This window comes from Schistocerca gregaria, chromosome 6 (assembly GCF_023897955.1).
Source record: "Schistocerca gregaria isolate iqSchGreg1 chromosome 6, iqSchGreg1.2, whole genome shotgun sequence".
In the NCBI taxonomy this organism is placed as follows: domain Eukaryota; kingdom Metazoa; phylum Arthropoda; class Insecta; order Orthoptera; family Acrididae; genus Schistocerca; species Schistocerca gregaria.
Window position 1 is genome coordinate 341,290,320 of NC_064925.1, and position 17,550 is coordinate 341,307,869.

A 17,550-nucleotide genomic window follows, 5' to 3' on the forward strand; every position below is an offset into this window, starting at 1 on the left:
TTTGAATTTTCACCGGCATTGCCTGTAACGCAGAAACTAAAATTTACTTGCAGCGCGTAAGAGACCTCAGGGGATTCATTACACTTCGATGAATATGTGCCGTAGCGTGCACAGGGCCCCGAGCCGTAGTAGTACTATTTCTTCTTTAGTTGTCGGCACTGCTGCCTACTCTTTTACTATGCTTTATATCTATCAAAACAGCTCTTCAACTATCGATCTATCTAGGATTAAGGATGTGTAAAGAAAACCTGATACGACAAGTTTTGCCGAAAGTGACAATTTTCATTAGACACTCCAGAACTATCAGCGTAATTTTAATAACAGACAAAATTTTAATCATCAGTATGTACAAAATTATCTGTAACAGCAGATACGTTTTGGTAACAATAGAGGTTTTTGCTCACAACAACAACAAAACCAGCCGGTTTGCATACCTAACTAACAATGAAATGTGCAAGGTCAACTAAGCTTTAATGTTTCGCCGCCTACAGGTATAGCGTCGGCTACACCAAATAGTAGCGCACCGCAACAAGGAAATCAGTACGTACAGAAAACACATCATTTCAATTCCTATCGCAACACACCGTATAGTAATGACTATAATGACAGACGTAAAAGTAATGAGCATAGTTTTCAGCGTAACACTCGGTCTTACCAACAGCAGAATCATCCGCAATAACAGATTATCATGAATGAAACAGACCGTAGGCATCTTCCCGAACCTAATACGTCAGGACGAAGTAACGGAACAGTTCAAATAGTCGAAATGCCACAGCATCCTCTCGCAAATAAGAGCACGTCAGAAGGAATTTGACTAGATACAGTACAGGTTGCATCTTCCAGTAACGTAAGCAATACTTTTGACACATGGAATCTTGTTCACGAAAATGTTATTACTTTTGACGACATCAGAGACACACTGTTACATGAAAACCAGTTATACAAAAAACCATTTCCCACCCTGTCATTGAAGTAAAGATTGGATCATCCACATTTTCAGCAGTAATCGATTCTGGATCACCTACGTCAGTTATAAATGAAGGAACTTTAAATGAATGTAATAAAGAGAACACCTATCCTACGTTACCATTAGGCAAAACTAAAGTAAAAGGAGCAGTATCTGGTAAAGGAGTAGATGTAAAATTACAGACACACTTATCATTTTGTATTGCAGGTCATACGTTCCACTCAAATTTTTGGATCGTTCCCTTCTTGACAACAGACGTTATTTTAGGTACGAATTTTTTGGTACAACACGACGCAATTATTAACTTTCAAAATTCCTATTCACTGTTAAAGGATGAAAATGTACAACTGGCATTAGAATTTCAGCACTCCTTATCTGCAGAAGAACAAACAATTAATGCATTACGTAACATAGACTGTCATTCCACATTGTTCACAGATACGTATGTTCACAACTATAATACACCTGACGAAGCTGACTATGACGTTATACAAATGATTTCTGATAAGGTTAAACAGAGCAGTGCAAATACAGATGAAGAGCGTACTCCACTACGCAAAATTCGTTTATAGCAAGCTCCAGTTTTCGGCAAAGTCCCTGGTACTATGTCCGGTTTTATGTATGAATTTCAAGTTAAACAGCACGACACGTTTAAAGCCAAACATTATCCCATTCCGTATATTCACAGAGAACAAGTTAAGAAAGAATTGCAAGCTATGCTTGACCAAGGAATTATTGAACCAGCAGTTAGTCCGTACATAAACCCGCTCCATATTGTTAAGAAAAATGATGGCTAACTTCGACTCGTACTTGATTCGCGTCACATCAATGACATTATTGTTGATAAAACAGATCGCCCACAAACACTAGAAGAACTTCTACAGAAATTTCATGGTACAGTTGGTTATTCCACATTAGATTTGAAATGGGGATTGTGGCAAATCCAGCTAAATCCGAACTGCAGAAAGTACACAGCATTTCTCTGTTTTGGTGATAGTTAACAATTTTGCAAATTACCGTCCGGTTTAACAATTTCTTCGGCAGCATTTATTCGCCGTTTGAATACTATACTTCCGACAGAACTTAAAGACTGAATCACAACGTATGTAGACGACGTTCTTACTGCAGAAGCTAACTGGTATGAACATAATCTGATTCTGGAACAACTGTTGCAAACTTTTCGTGCACAAGGACTCACAGTTAATCTTAACAAATCGCACTTTGGCAAAACTTCCATAAAATTTCTTGGATATGTAATTTCAGCAGAAGGCATTGCGCCTGACCCGAAAAAATTCAAGCTTTACGTGACATTACTGTTCCAACGACAAAGAAACAATTACGCAGCTTTCTGGAATTAATTAACTTTTTTAGTAAATTTATTCATTACTCTGCTTTAGACACCCCTAGATTATGCCAATTGACGGGTAAAAGCGCTATTTGGTCTTGGGATAGCCAAGCACATTCTGAATTTGTTAATTTGAAACATCCCTTGTTGAATGCACCTCTTTTATCACACCCAGATCTTACTACAAATTTTTCCATTGCCACCGGCAGTTCTAACACCGCTTTAGGCGTACACATTTTTCAGGAAATTGAAGAAGACGGTACTACAGTAATTAAAAACATCGCCTTTGCAAGTCGCATTCTGTCACCTGCTGAACGCAATTATTCTGTCACAGAACTTGAAACATTATGTGTTGTATGGGCATTTACGAGATTTAGGCATTTTCTTAATGGAAGACATACGACCGTTTACACATATCATAGAGCTATACAGTTTTTACCAGAATTAACAAGCATTAACCAGAATATACTCTATACATCGTATGATAGCAGTCTTGACTAATTATTTTTCTTTCAGAATTCAAGTCGATTGATGCAGACTGTCAGACAGAACTACAGATGTTAATTTTAGTGATGATATATGCTAGCAGTAAGAAATTCTATACTATATGAAGTAATGAATGATAGTGAATAGTTGTATGAAATAAATGGTAATGTTAATACGAATAACGAAGTGTCTATTTTTTTGCAGATGATAATAAATGATGATGGTAATATGAATAATGAAGTTTTTCTTTGCAGATGATGATAAGGATGAAGTTATGATAATTTGAATAATGAAGTTTTTCTTTGTAGATGAGAATAATAAAGAAGTTTATATATTTACTATTAGTTAAGAGATGCTATGTAGTTATTTAACTATGTGTTGCAGTTCCTTTTGACAGTATGTTTTATGTCGTATTGTATAATGAGTGAATGTTTTGGGAAAGACAGCTAGAGTACACACATATTAAGTACATGTTTCATTACCTGTTAATTCGAAGTTTACTACTTTTCAACATAATATACATGTCGTCTTTCAGGTCAATAATCCATTTTGTATTTTTCCAGGAGAAGCTTTTCATGATATTAATATGCTATAAACACTTAATTATGAAATCTGTTCTAGTACTTGCATTTTTTTACCCAGTTGTGTCTATCATTTATGAATGTGATCACATATACTCTACTTGTTTCATAAACTTGCTACAGCTGACTCATGACGAATGACGTTATTGATCCTTATTTCCAGCAATAAGTCAAAAGCAAATATTTTCATGCCCAGCAATTAACTGTCGATCCCAACGCAATGCATTGCCAGCACAAAATAAATTTACCAGTCCCAACTATTATCAGTATACAACTAAATAATGCTACCAGTTTAAGATATATTTCTAGTCCTAAATATAATGAAAATTTTTCTTATGTATTGATTCCATTATATCTATGTATTAGTCGACTACAGACTTTGAGTAATAGTTACAATGTATAATGTATTAAATATGTCTTACGTCACTTACATGATATCATATATAAACACTAGCAGCTTGATGCTACATGCAATAGCTCTTGTTTTGAATGATGACTTCTGAATAATGTATAAAAAATGCTTTGTAACTGGCCAATGAGTGCCAATAATTACTGTAATGACTTATGATGCCAATGATTACTATAATTAGATGACATGAATAAAATGCTATATCAATAATTAACTCATTTTGAATGATGACTTATGAATAATGCATAAAAAACGCTTTGTAGCTGGTCAATGAGTGCCAATAATTACTGTAATAGGATGATATGATGCCAGTAATTACTGTACTGAGATGACTTATGAATAATGTTCTGTAATACTCCATACACACTACTTAAATGCTGTGTAAATAGTCAATGAATGCCAGTAGTTATTCAAATCGGTTGATACACTTGTGTAATTCTGAATCATGATTAGCATAAGACGTAATATGTCCTTCACCTTCTGACCTAATTACCAGCAATTACTGCAATATCCGTATGTCCTGTCCATCCTCATGATCATGGAGCACTATATTTGGTTTTTGCACTAATTCTCTGTTGATGTGGGAGTATGGATTCTACAACAATGTGGTGTTGACATATCAAGCTGTCCACCACCTTGATCGATGGAGATGTCATTATGGTCCTACTGTTTGGTGTACCTATGAAATTTGTTATATATTTTGTACTCATTGCGTATACATTTTGTCTTTCTTAATATGTTCTGCACTTATCAAGAATGTATATACTCTGTGCTGTAGCCTTATTAAACTAAACAGATTATAGAAAAATATGTTGCTCATGGCATGTCCAGTTGACTCACCATCGCTGCCAAACTTTTTGCCTCCCCCCCCCCCCCCCATTGGAGGGTTATGTAAGAGGTCCATGATTAAGGAATATGTTGTTAGCGCACTCGAGCAGATGTAATTTCGATGGATTGCTCACGCGGTGCCTGCGATATGTAAGCTATAAGAGAATCTCGGACAAACGAGCAGTGTTGACTGCAGTAGGAACTGTGTGTTAGTAGCAGTAAGTAGTTGCTAGCGAGCAGTCTGGCGTATCGTGTTGCCTGAACTGGTCGTGGCGGAGCCTGAGCGTTGTAGTATAAGGTAAAAGCAGCCTCGCGCATATGTAGTATTGTTATATCAAGTCTCATGTAAATGTTTAAAAAAATCTCTTAATAATAATCTTTCTTATAAAAAATTAACTGTATACAATCATTCAACTCAATTTAAAGATTTTACTAATTTCTCCAATCCTTGGTCATCCTAATTATTGTAAAGAAAAATCAGTTCTTTCTTTTTATACATGACAAATCTATCGGCCAGCATTGCACTCGGTTGTGCCAGACAAATTTCTTATAGGAGCAGATAAATATGCGTTATCCGGAGACTAGACTGAGGTAAGAATTTTCAATTTATTCAGTATGATCTTTCAGGGCCATGACGCAGCACTGCTGACGACCAAAATTTACCAGGTTAAATTGACGGTCAGTTATTGAAAGGTTAAAAGTGAGCGACAATTTTATCGAGAGGTTTGTCACATTGTATTATTGGCAGGTTACGCTAAATGTCAATGCTATACATATTTTCACTGTTGGGTAGTTACGCTAAATGAGAATATTATTTATATTATTTTTTTCTGTTTGGAGGTTACGGAATAAATCAGTTGGAAACTTACACTAAATGTGAATGATATAAATAATTATTGTTTTTACTGTTGGCAGGTTACGGAGTTTATTATGTGGAGAGGTTACAATATGAAACAAACGTGTCCAGATACAGAAAAAAAATATTGTACAAAAAACTACAACTGTTAAACTACTTTTCTACATAGCTTCTGAAATTTTGTAGGCACTTGTCATAGCGTGGCACAAGTATTTGTATGCGTTATTTATAGAAGGTTTCTGCCTTTGTATTCAACCATGTTGTAACATGTTCTTTCAGCTCGTTATCATCGTTAGGGATGAAGTGCACCTCCGTTCCACTGATTGCCGTTTTCTGGTTTTTCAGGGATTTCGTACGATACCCAAGTTTCTTCCCCCGTGACTACCTGAGAAAGAAAACCATCGGCTTCTTCATTGTAACGTGTCAAAAACTGAAGCGCGCTACCCGTCCTTATTAGTGGCAGTGATTGCACGCTGAAGTATTCATAGTCTTTTAACTGTGTTCTTGTACTTCATCTGTTGTTTGCATATTAATATATTACTTTCAGAATGAAACTCATACCTGCATCTGAGTTTACTAACAGATTTCACGACAGCTGCAAAATCGCCTTGACCATTTCCACACTCACCTCATTTTGTACTACTTTTAATTTATCGAATTTTTTTTATATATTCCATATTCTTTAAGCTGTCTTAATCACTTGATCTGACAAAGCATCAGAAAATGCAGTCATTGATCCGTTTTGGAAGCAGTACATCAAACGAAGTGTTCGTCGATCTTGACACACCTCATAACACCTCAAGATCACCTCTTTCTCTCTTGGCCGTTCTGCAGGTACCACAATGCTGGCAGTAGAGCGTACCGTAGCTAGGAAGGGCACCGAAGCGTGGCTACAGCCGAGTTTCCCGCCAAGGAGAATTGCGGCCTGGCGTGTCGAGACAGGTGCAGCCGGCAGGTGGGCTGTCGGTAAGGCACTCAGTGCAGCGTGCCCTCAGCCCAGCCAGAAAACTGGGTCACCACTGCAGCCGCCGTTATCAGCCGTAAACAAGGGCCAGGCGCTCCTCCAGACTATGGCTTTTGATAAAGTGTCACATATCGATATTTGTCACGGAAGGTTTCGATACGTCGACGGTATTAGTCATTAATCTATCGAGATCTGATTGGGAATATTGAGTGCTAATATTTTTGTTTTTCGTCGTATTCTGTTCGCAATTGTCGGTAATTTTTTGTTATTTTGAAATTGTAACAGAACATAACGTTACTTTAACTGTGTTAAGAAGTCTGACTACCTTTTGAGCTTTCATGACGTCCAGCCTTTCTCTTTGACTGTGTGAAGCAAATATTAGTGGTACAAAAAGAAGTCTGATTGCATTAGGGAGTTGGGGGGTGGGGGAGGGAGGGTGTCGGCGGTGCGAATGGAGTAACAGTATTTCAGATGCGAAGATATGGCATCCAGTTGCAATAAAAAACGATTTTAACGCGACTAGTGTGCTATTTTTGCACATCGGTATTCTTCAAAACAGTTGCTGAGAATCAACAAAAATCTAGATACAAGATTGGTCTTTGAGGTTGGCGTAGACTTGTGAGGGGAAATGCTGACGTAATCGGCGCTCGGCGCTACCAACAGGAACTGCAGCGCTTAACTTCACCACGCAATTTTGACGCTACAACAGCTAGATCACTGGCGTTCGCACAAATGAAAGAAAAAGGGAAGCAAGTCCGTTATGTGACGAAACGGGACGACGATCCATCAGAGACCTTTTATTGTACCTCTTACATGCATTTACCATTGTTAGCAAAGTAGTTATCGCCGATTATGAAGGTGCATCGTTCTCCCTTCAGTTCTTGCTCTAAGAGGGGTAGGCAGGCTGCTAGGTTGTAGATGGCTCAAATGGGTCTGAGCACTAAGCGACTTACTGAGGTCATCAGTCGCTTAGAACTAATTAAACCTAACTACCCTAAGGACATCACACACATTGTGATGGTGAAGTGGAAACGTGAAGTGACACGTACAGCACAAAAGCGTACATGCCGACCTCGTCTGTTGAGTGACGAAGACCGCCGACAGTTGAAGAGAGTCGCCATGTGTAATAGGCAGACATCTATCCAGACCATCACATAGGAATTACTATAGTGTCTCTTGAGGCTTTAAAGGTAATTCATAATTTTAACCAACGTGGTAAGGAGATAACAGCGTTCTATAATTGATGATCAGTTGGAATGATGCAGGCAATGTTTGAAATATGTCCACTGCATCTCCAAAATTTCCCTAAATGGCTCCAAACCCTTTGAAGGGGCACGGCCGATTTCCTTTCCCTTTCCTGAACCATTCCGAGGTTGCGCTCCTCAGTAAGAATAATATGTGGTGTTCACCCGCAGCCGTCACGTAGGTACGTCTTCAGTGAATTATGCATTTTAACAAAAATATTCGCTAATGAAACTCGTGACAAATAACCCATCACCGTTTGAGAAAAACAGTGATGTCCAGACCTACAACATCCATTAGCAAAGTTGTCAATGGGTCAGGAAGGAGTGCAATAGTTCGCAACAAAAACTTTTGATCATTTCTTGATAACAAGGAATGTGTGATAGGTAACAAAGCAAGTTTTAAACGTAACCTAAAATCATTTATCCTGGACGTCATCTTCTATTTCATGGACGAATCTCTGAAACAAAAAGAAAAAAGAAAACTTTGGATTGTAAGTGTAGTTGCAAGAGCAGGATAAAAAGATAATGTGCTCATTAATATTAACACCAAACATGTATACGTATCCTGTCAAGTGACTCATTGCACATCATCTCGATAAAAATATTCTGTATGTCGATCTATGTGGAACATGTAAAAATCTAACTCATGTCTCTAACGATCTCGATGTCCACGGAATTCCTTCCTTCCTTCGATCTCCAGGTACGGGAAAGCGACGGTGTATCGGCTGAAGAAAGAACACTGTCATGAAGTGCTGAATGTAACAGAAATGGAAAATGGGAATGAGCGTTTGGCGTCATTGGCCGGGAGGCCCCTTGCGGGGCAGGTCCGGCCGCCTTGGTGCAGATATTACATTCGACGCCACATTGGGCGACTTGCGTTCCGGATGGGGATTAAATGACGATGAAGACAGAACAACACCCAGTCCCTGAGCGGAGAAAATCCCCGACACAGCCGGGGCCCGTAGGACGGCAATCCGTCGCACTGACAACAGAGGCCAACAGTTGCTCCAGATCAACAGCGAACAGCGCATGCACGGCGACCGTGATAACAACAGCATGTGCTGCATCTCCCCTGCCCAAGGAACTACACCTGAACTGGGGTGACGTGGGCCGCCGTATGTCTGCAGTCTTTACCTGTTGCAACGATGCGGCCTCGGAGCAGTGTACCGACAGACAAATGAAGAGCCACATGCAACCACACAACTGATATTTTAATAGTGGTAGACACAGGTTTTTCTAGCTGGTGTAGTTTTTCTTAATGTCAGGAATCGTTATGGTGATGTGAAGTAGCATTGCTTAAGACGCAACAACGGATATTGCATAATTAATTGCTAACGTTTAGGGGAAAATTGCTGTGGATAATAATAGTTTGTGTAAGAATTGTAAGAGGTCCATGACTAAGGAATTTATTGTTAGCACGCTCGGGCAGACGTAACTTCGGTGGATTGCTCACGTGCTGCCTGCGATTTGTAAGCTGCAATAGAATCGCAGACCAGAGAGCAGTGTCGGCAGCAGTAGTGGTAGTAGCTCGCAGTCGGGCGGTTGGGTCAGGTCGCTCTTAGAGAGCAGTTGTCTACTTGTTACGTAAATACTTAGTGTACACTTAGTGTAGCCTCCCAACAGCTTATTTTTACAACCTCAGAATAAAAATCTGACCAACCTCCGAATGAAAATGTGACTCTTCTATAACCTGACCGCGAGCTACTACCACTAGTGCTATCGACACTGCTTTCTGGTCTGCAATTCTATTGCATGTGACTTCTGAAATTCTGTTGCAGCTTACATATCGCAGGCAGCGCGTGAGCAGTCCATCGAAGTTACATCTGCTCGAGCGCGCTAGCAATAAATTCCTTAGTCATGGACCTCTTACAGAATGTAATAACTTTTGTAAGAGTGAATTCAACTTGCCTTTGAATTACAGGTAGCAGGCTATAAAGTAAGGCATAAATGAATAAATTAACAAATAAATATAGTATGTTATATACAAATGAAGTATATTTTCTGTGGAGCACCAGCGAGAAAGAGGAAAATTCTATCGAAATGTGTTTGCAGATTCAAATTTTGTAATTTTCGTTTTGCAAAGTCCAGGTAAGAAATGAGAAGACCGCAACTAAATGCCAGGTATCGTGTAAAGACAGTTTTATCTTTTTCATCGTACATTATACAGCAATTGCAGAACGCAGCATGTAATTAATTAAGCGTTGCAAAACTTGCGTTTACATGACCCTTAACAGTCCCTAGAGATATAAACGCATCAGAGTAAGAGAAATCTTCGACATTTTCCGTGTATCAGTGTTGCCTTGAGCCGTCCACTACCTGGGGCCTGAATGATCAAGAACACGTAGTTATGTTTACACAACACGGCCGGTGCTGTCACAGCTTGAGTTTCCTGCCATCCGCCTTGGCTCGTGTCCCAGCATCACAGCCAACAGCTTTGGAATGGACTGTAAAAGATCACGTACTTCTGGTGCCGTGTTGGCTTCTTCCCAGCTGTGAGTGTTATGTTGATACTCTTATGTGTTACTGTTAACGATCAACACACTAGCTCATTATAGGTTAGCCGGCCGAAGTGGCCGTGCGTTTCTAGGCGCTGCAGTCTAGAACCGCGAGACTGTTACGGTCGCAGGTTCGAATCCTGCCTCGGGCATGGATGTGTGTGATGTCCTTAGGTTAGTTAGGTTTAACTAGTTCTGAGTTCTAGGGGACTAATGACCTCAGAAGTTGAGTCCCATAGTGCTCAGAGCCATTTCATTATAGGTTAAATTATTATTTGGTCTATTAGGCGTTTCGGGAACGGTCTCCGACTTTTATAGACCTACTTACAGCTAGTTTTCTATGCTGCTGTAGCACTTCAGTGACCACTTTTGACTGTAAGTGCTTTAATTATTTAAGTTGTGGTGTACCTGGTGTTAAAATACAAGAACCATTTGCTAGAGTATAATATCAAATACGTTGATAGGCAGGATCTTCTCCTTCATTATTGACACTAGCGCACCATGTAGCTGTATATAAATGGTCTGCCAATATCTGATCTCGAGATGAGCAACTAATATTAGTTTCGTGGAATGGGGAGTGGTGGATGAAACAAAGTATAATAAAAACCTATCAAAAACTTTGTTAATAACATAAATTGCTTAGGCTACCACTTTATAATAGGTGCATATTACTCTACCTAAAATGTACGAAATCTAGAGAGTATAGCTTGTGTGAAATTTGTATATATTACTTTTGTATTATGCAGGTACAGCTCCGATTGATACGAATACTTTGCACATTCACATTTTACTACTTTTTTTTACACTGGTGGAGATACGAGAAAAAAACTTTGTGAATTGAAGGTACAACGATATTGGAAGCTTTTATAATCAAGAGCAATCTGACATTTTTAGTTGCAAAGGATCAGAGAGGCGAACAGTGAAATAGTTTTTTGAGATTTAACATAAATGACAGTGGCTACGCTTGTTACTGTTTAATATTCATTATATGTTCTGGCTTTCTTCAAACTAGTTAGGAGTATGGGAATAGCTATAAGGGACGCTATGGTAATAACTAAATAGCTACAGATATTTTTATGACCATTCTTTTTAATGACGTGTTTCGAAAATATCATCATCAGCTTCGATACGGGAACAGACACAATACAGTGTACTGAGTTAAGTGTACCATATTGAATAGTTGTATGGTGTCTCTTCCCTTAATTGATTCTGATGATATTTTCGAAACGCGTCATTAAAAAGAATGGTCACATAAATACCTGTGACTAAATTATTATTATCATAGCGTCCATAATAGCTATTCCTATGCTTCTCTCTATTAACAACATGGGCCCACACTTAATTCGTGATTTTACATCGCAAATGCGACTTTCTTCAAACTGGTACACCCTTCTGAATGCTGAATTAACAAGTTGTTACGTGTATCGGGACAGTACATCAATTCAGTTTGTGTAGATAATTTGTTTTCCTTAGGGCGAAGGGGGAGGGGTGGGAGGAATTGCAGTTTCCCTCCCCTACCCTACGCTGGGCATACCAGGGAGGTAGATGAAGAACAATATTTTAAATTTAACTTGCCATTGCCTCAAGCTTGAGTGTGCTTACCTGAAGGTGGGAGACCATTCCGAAAACGTATAGCATAATTATCGATTAGGTCGAGCAAATAACTGTTAAGATGATATTGTGACTGGTACGTTGTCTACAAAAAATAATGGGTAATCGGTTTTCGCCTTGCTAGGCGTCAAATGAAACTCAGTCACCTACGTTATCACAGTTTGATCCACGTAATGTTTCGTAAAAAGAAATTTTTCAATAAGAGATAGTATTTCATAAACGGTACATTCGCCAAGAGGCGAGTATAATCCTGAATGATGAACACTTACAGTCTTTTCTTTTTCATTCATCGAAATATCAAATTTATATATCTGATGTAAACGATATTTTGGCGATATTTATTTTTCTTTGGCGGTGTCCAATAGCTCACATAAAAAATCTGGACACAGAGATAAATCATATCGGTGATTGCAATTGCAAGGGAACTCTTCACAAAATTTACTAAATGAGAAATCTGCCAGCAATGTGGTGTTTCTGATGCAAACACGAGAGTACAATAGTAGACGTCGCCGTCAACTGTTACAGTTAAGTGAAACAAACTTAACTGCAAATGCTAACGAATTGTATAAACCTTCAGGTACGAAATTTCATTTGTTAAAATCGAGCTTGTTTCGTTACCGAGATGAATAAAAGAAGTTATGTTTGTTAAATATCCAGAAAAGTACACGTTCCCCGCGGCCTTGTTTGTGTATCGTGGATAGTAGTTGCGCCAAGGTTACGTGAGAATCCTGTTTTGATTAGGCCCGAAACAGCAAAAGACGTTTGGTTAAAAGATTCATATATATATATTCCAGTGATGATAATGAAAAGTTTTGAAAGAAAAGCTCTCTGCATTGACTGCTTAGGAATAATGTACAGAAAAAGTATTTTAATGATGAACAGAAAAGTCCTGAAGCTTCGCTTTTAATATATGTTTTTCAATCGGCTCGTTCTTTTGCTTAGCGAAACTAGGGATCAGACAAGTCAACCTGTTATATAACATACCGTGACTGATACAGTGCTCTTCAACGGATGGATCAGGAGTGTGATAACAATAAGCAAACATTTCTGCGTGATTCATACAACTGATATGAAGCAGCAACACTGACGACCTGAAAGTTCGACTATCGCATTTGAAAGAAATCGTAACGAGATAATTTTTACTACGTTAACTGTGTAGCGTGTATTGCAATATTTTTCAGTGTAGGAATCACACAGTCAACCGGTTGCAAATAACTGTCTGGTACACTGACCTAGGTTCGACACGCAAGTCGCCGAAGTGGCGTCAACTCGAAAGACTTGCACCAGGCGAACGGTCTACCCGACGGGAGGCCCTAGTCACACGACATTTGCTTTTTACTGACCTAGGTTTCGACACCTCTAAGGATATCTTCATCAGAATGAAATTTTAAGAAACCGTAAATTTAGATTGCAAAAAAGCAATGGTCGAAGTTTCCGGCAGATGTGCTCAAGTTAAAAATTAAAATTAAGCATGTTCAAGCCTTTGGCACGTATGTCTTGCTAGGAACAACATCAGACTAAGAGACAGCCATGTTTAAAACGGTTTATGGTAATATATAGTGGTACAGACACTGTTAAAGAATGTGATTTTATACTCGTCACTTTCACAATCCAATGACAAAGTTGATTTTTCACTGCATTTGATTTTTATTTCCTGACGAGAAAGTGTACACTATTATTAGACCAATTTTTCTGTGTATCTTCATGAAATTTGTAAGGTTTCGGTTTTGGACTTCATATCTTTGGTTGTGGCTTTGTGTGTCTAGCACTAAGAAGTTTAATTAAAGGCTCTAATTATTTCTAAGAAGGCTGTCTACAAATTAAAATATTACTAATACACAAGGACATCCATATGATCCAGACGAAGGAGAAGACTGGAGGAAGTCGATGAAATGTTGCGACGCTGTTATCAGATCAATACTGATAATAGTACCATTTATGGACAGCATTCTAAAAGAAACTGTAACGCTGTTTATTACATTTCTAGAACTGAACTCATAAAAAACAGTGCCATTTTCATCATACGTTTAACGTAGCGTTTTGATTCCACTCAGATGAGCATGCACTCATATTATCCTTTTCGAATTTGTAGCAGTAATAGAAAAAATAATCGATGATGAGCCCTGGAACAGACTTTAGCGAGCATGTTCTGCACTGATTGTGTCGGACGTTTAAACTGTTTCTACGACGGTTATTCTATTCCAGATCCCGTCTCTTCCGTGGGAAATGTTTAAGCAATTACACCATTTTCTTAAGTGATCCTTCTTTCACCCCTTGTAGCTCAATGTTGTTCACACCAAGGTGATCGTCTGGTAGCTTAAATCAGTATATTTTGTTAAGTGATCTTTCATCCATCCCCTGTAGCCAAACTTTGCTCTCACCATTGTGGTTTTTTGCTAGCTTATTCTGATAAGTCAAAACATTATGACCACTGCCCACCACGATGCCGGAAGCCGCCTGGTGGCGTTGCAAGCACCTGACGTGGTAACAAAAGTATGTAATCGGGGCAGACACGCACAGGAGATCACCCTAGCGAAGGTATGGGCTGCAAATGGGGAAATATACAGGGTGTTACAAAAAGGTACGGCCAAACTTTCAGGAAAAATTCCTCACACACAAATAAAGAAAAGATGTTATGTGGACATGTGTCTGGAAGCGCTTAATTTCCATGTTAGAGCTCATTTTAGTTTCGTCAATATTGACTGTACTTCCTCGATTCACCGCCCGTTGGCCCAATTGAAGGAAGGTAATGTTGACTTCGGTGCTTGTGTTGACATGCGACTCATTGCTCTACAGTACTAGCATCAAGCACATCAGTACGTAGCATCAACAGGTTAGTGTTCATCACGAACGTGGTTTTGCAGTCAGTGCAATGTTTACAAATGAAGAGTTGGCAGATGCCCATTTGATGTATGGATTAGCACGGGGCAATAGCCGTGGCGCGGTACGCTTGTATCGAAAAAGATTTCCACAGCGAAGGTGTCCCGACAGGAAGACGTTCGAAGCAATTGATATGCGTCTTAGGGAGCACGGAACATTCCAGCCTATGACTCGCGACTGCGGAAGACCTAGAACGACGAGGACACCTGCAATGGCCGAGGCAATTCTTCTTGTAGTTGACGATAACCCTAATGTCAGCTTCAGAGAAGTTGTTGCTGTACAAGGTAACGTTGACCACGTCACTGTATGGAGAATGCTACGGGAGAACCAGTTGTTTCCGTACCATGTACAGGGTGTGCAGGCACTATCAGCAGCTGATTGGCCTCCACGGGTACACTTCTGTGAATGGTTCATCCAACAATGTGTCAATCCTCATTTCAGTGCAAATGGTCTCTTTACAGATGAGGTTTCATTCGAACGTGATCAAATTGTAAATTTTCACAATCAACATGTGTGGGCTCACGAGAATCCGCACGCAATTGTGCAATCACGTCATCAACAAAGATTTTCTGTGAACTTTTGAGCAGCCGTTGTTGGTGATGTCTTGATTGGTTCCCATGTTCTTCCACTTACGCTCAATGGAGCACGTTCTCATGATTTCATACGGGATACTCTACCTGTGCTGCTGGAACATGTGCCTTTACAAGTACGACACAACATGTGGTTCATGCACGATGGAGCTCCTGCACATTTCCGTCGAAGTGTTCGTACGCTTCTCAACAACAGATTCGGTGACCGATGGATTGGTAGAGGCGGACCAATTCCATGGCCTCCACGCTCTCCTGACCTCAACCCTCTTGACTTTCATTTATGGGGGCATGTGAAATCTCTTGTCTACGCAACCCTGGTACCAAATGTAGAGACTCTTCCTGCTCGTATTGTGGACGGCTGTGATACAATACGCCATTCTCCAGGGCTGCATCAGGGATTCCATGCGACGGAGGGTGGATGCATGTATCCTCGCCAACGGAGGACATTTTGTACATTTCCTGTAACAAAGTGTTTGAAGTCACGCTGGTACTTTCTGTTGCTGTGTGTTTCCATTCCATGATTAATGTGATTTGAAGAGAAGTATAAAAATGAGCTCTAACATGGAAAGTAAGCGTTTCCGGACACATGTCCACTTAACATACTTTCTTTCTTTGTGTGTGAGGAATGTACCTTTTTGCAACACCCAGTATTGAAATAAACAACTTTGACAAAGAGCAGATTATTATTACGCAGAGTCGATGTATCTCGCAAACGGCCAAGCTGGTCGAATGTGCACGCGCTAGTGTCGTGAGCATTTACGGAAAGAGCTAGGAGGACAGTGAAACTACCACTAGGGACTAAATGGTTGAACGTCAACGACTCTTCACAGAACGTGGGGATCGGGGGATTGTCTGTTCTGTAAAGTAGGACAGATGGGATCTGTGGCATCTCCGCCGGTAGAGCACAGTGCTGGTGCACAAACAAGCGTTTCGGAACACACCGTTCATCGTACATTGTTTAACATGGAGCTCAGCAGCAGACCACTCCTACGAGCTCACGTGTTGAACCAACGACATCGTCAATTACGATTGCAATGGACACGGGACCATTAGGATTCGATCGTCGGTCGATGGAAATGTGTCGGCTCATCGGGTGAATCATATTATTGCTACACTACATCGATGGTTGTCTCCACAACCGCTGTCATCGATGTGAATGGCGGCTCGAAACGTGCAGCACGCCACGAACGGAGGCTGGAGGGTTCAGTAGTATTATGTCATGGCAGACATTCTCCTGCGCTTGCATGGGACCTGTGGTAGCAATCGGAGACACACTGATAGCTTCGAATCACTATCATCCCTTCATACTTGATGTCTTCCCCGACGGTAATGTCACGTTACGCCATAATCGCGTACGCAAATCTGCTGCCCGTTATTTACGCGAATTATATGACCTGTGCGTAGACATCTAATGCCACATACCTCCATTAACGTACCAACAAAATTTCGGATCTCTGATACGCAGAATCAGTGATGTATTTCGTTCTAAAGCCGAACAAACAACCTATTAAGCAGCCGGCTATAATGTTTTGGCACATCAGTGTATGTTGCTACATTTTTCTTCGTAAAACAGTTTTTTCTTTCTACAAATAATGAAATCAAAGTTTTATTTGTGAAACAACTGAACTGAAAATAAGAGATAAATATATAATTCGCTTCTTCATAAAGCTTGCATTGGAATTTAGAAGCAACTGTAACTCAATCTTATCTCAAGAGTCTTCTTGAGAGCTAAAGCTTTTGCAGACCTTAAGCCTTGGATACTAGGTTTTTCTGGACAATTAAAGTTCTTCTGGTGCCCAAAATTCGTCTTGTGAACTGAAAGCCTTCTTCAAACTAATGGTTTTCTTTAAATCCTATTGACTTTTATGCCCTTATTCTAATATTAAAGCTATTTGTAAGAAATTACAGAATTTGTACGTGTGCTTGTCTCCCAACCATCACTTAAAGATCTAATGCTGGGAAAGAAGGTAGAATAGTATTTCCTAAAAGTTTGGGTTGTTGGTATCCGGATAGCTAATTGTAGCTATTGTATCTTGCGTTGAATAAAAGCATCCAGGCAGGTCGCTGGATATCAAATACCAATTGTTTGAAGCATTGCCCTTTGATGAAGGCTACCATTTTTCTCACCCATTTACAAACAGCTGTAGATTGCTGGTGTAGGAGGACACGAACTGCAGTAGCCTCCAGATTCCACTGCAAGGTGCGCTAGGAAATAGGTGGAGCCTGTTTTTCTATACGGGTAGGAAGCGGGTTAGGATGCTACCTCGTACCACACGGCTCTAACACCTCTGGGC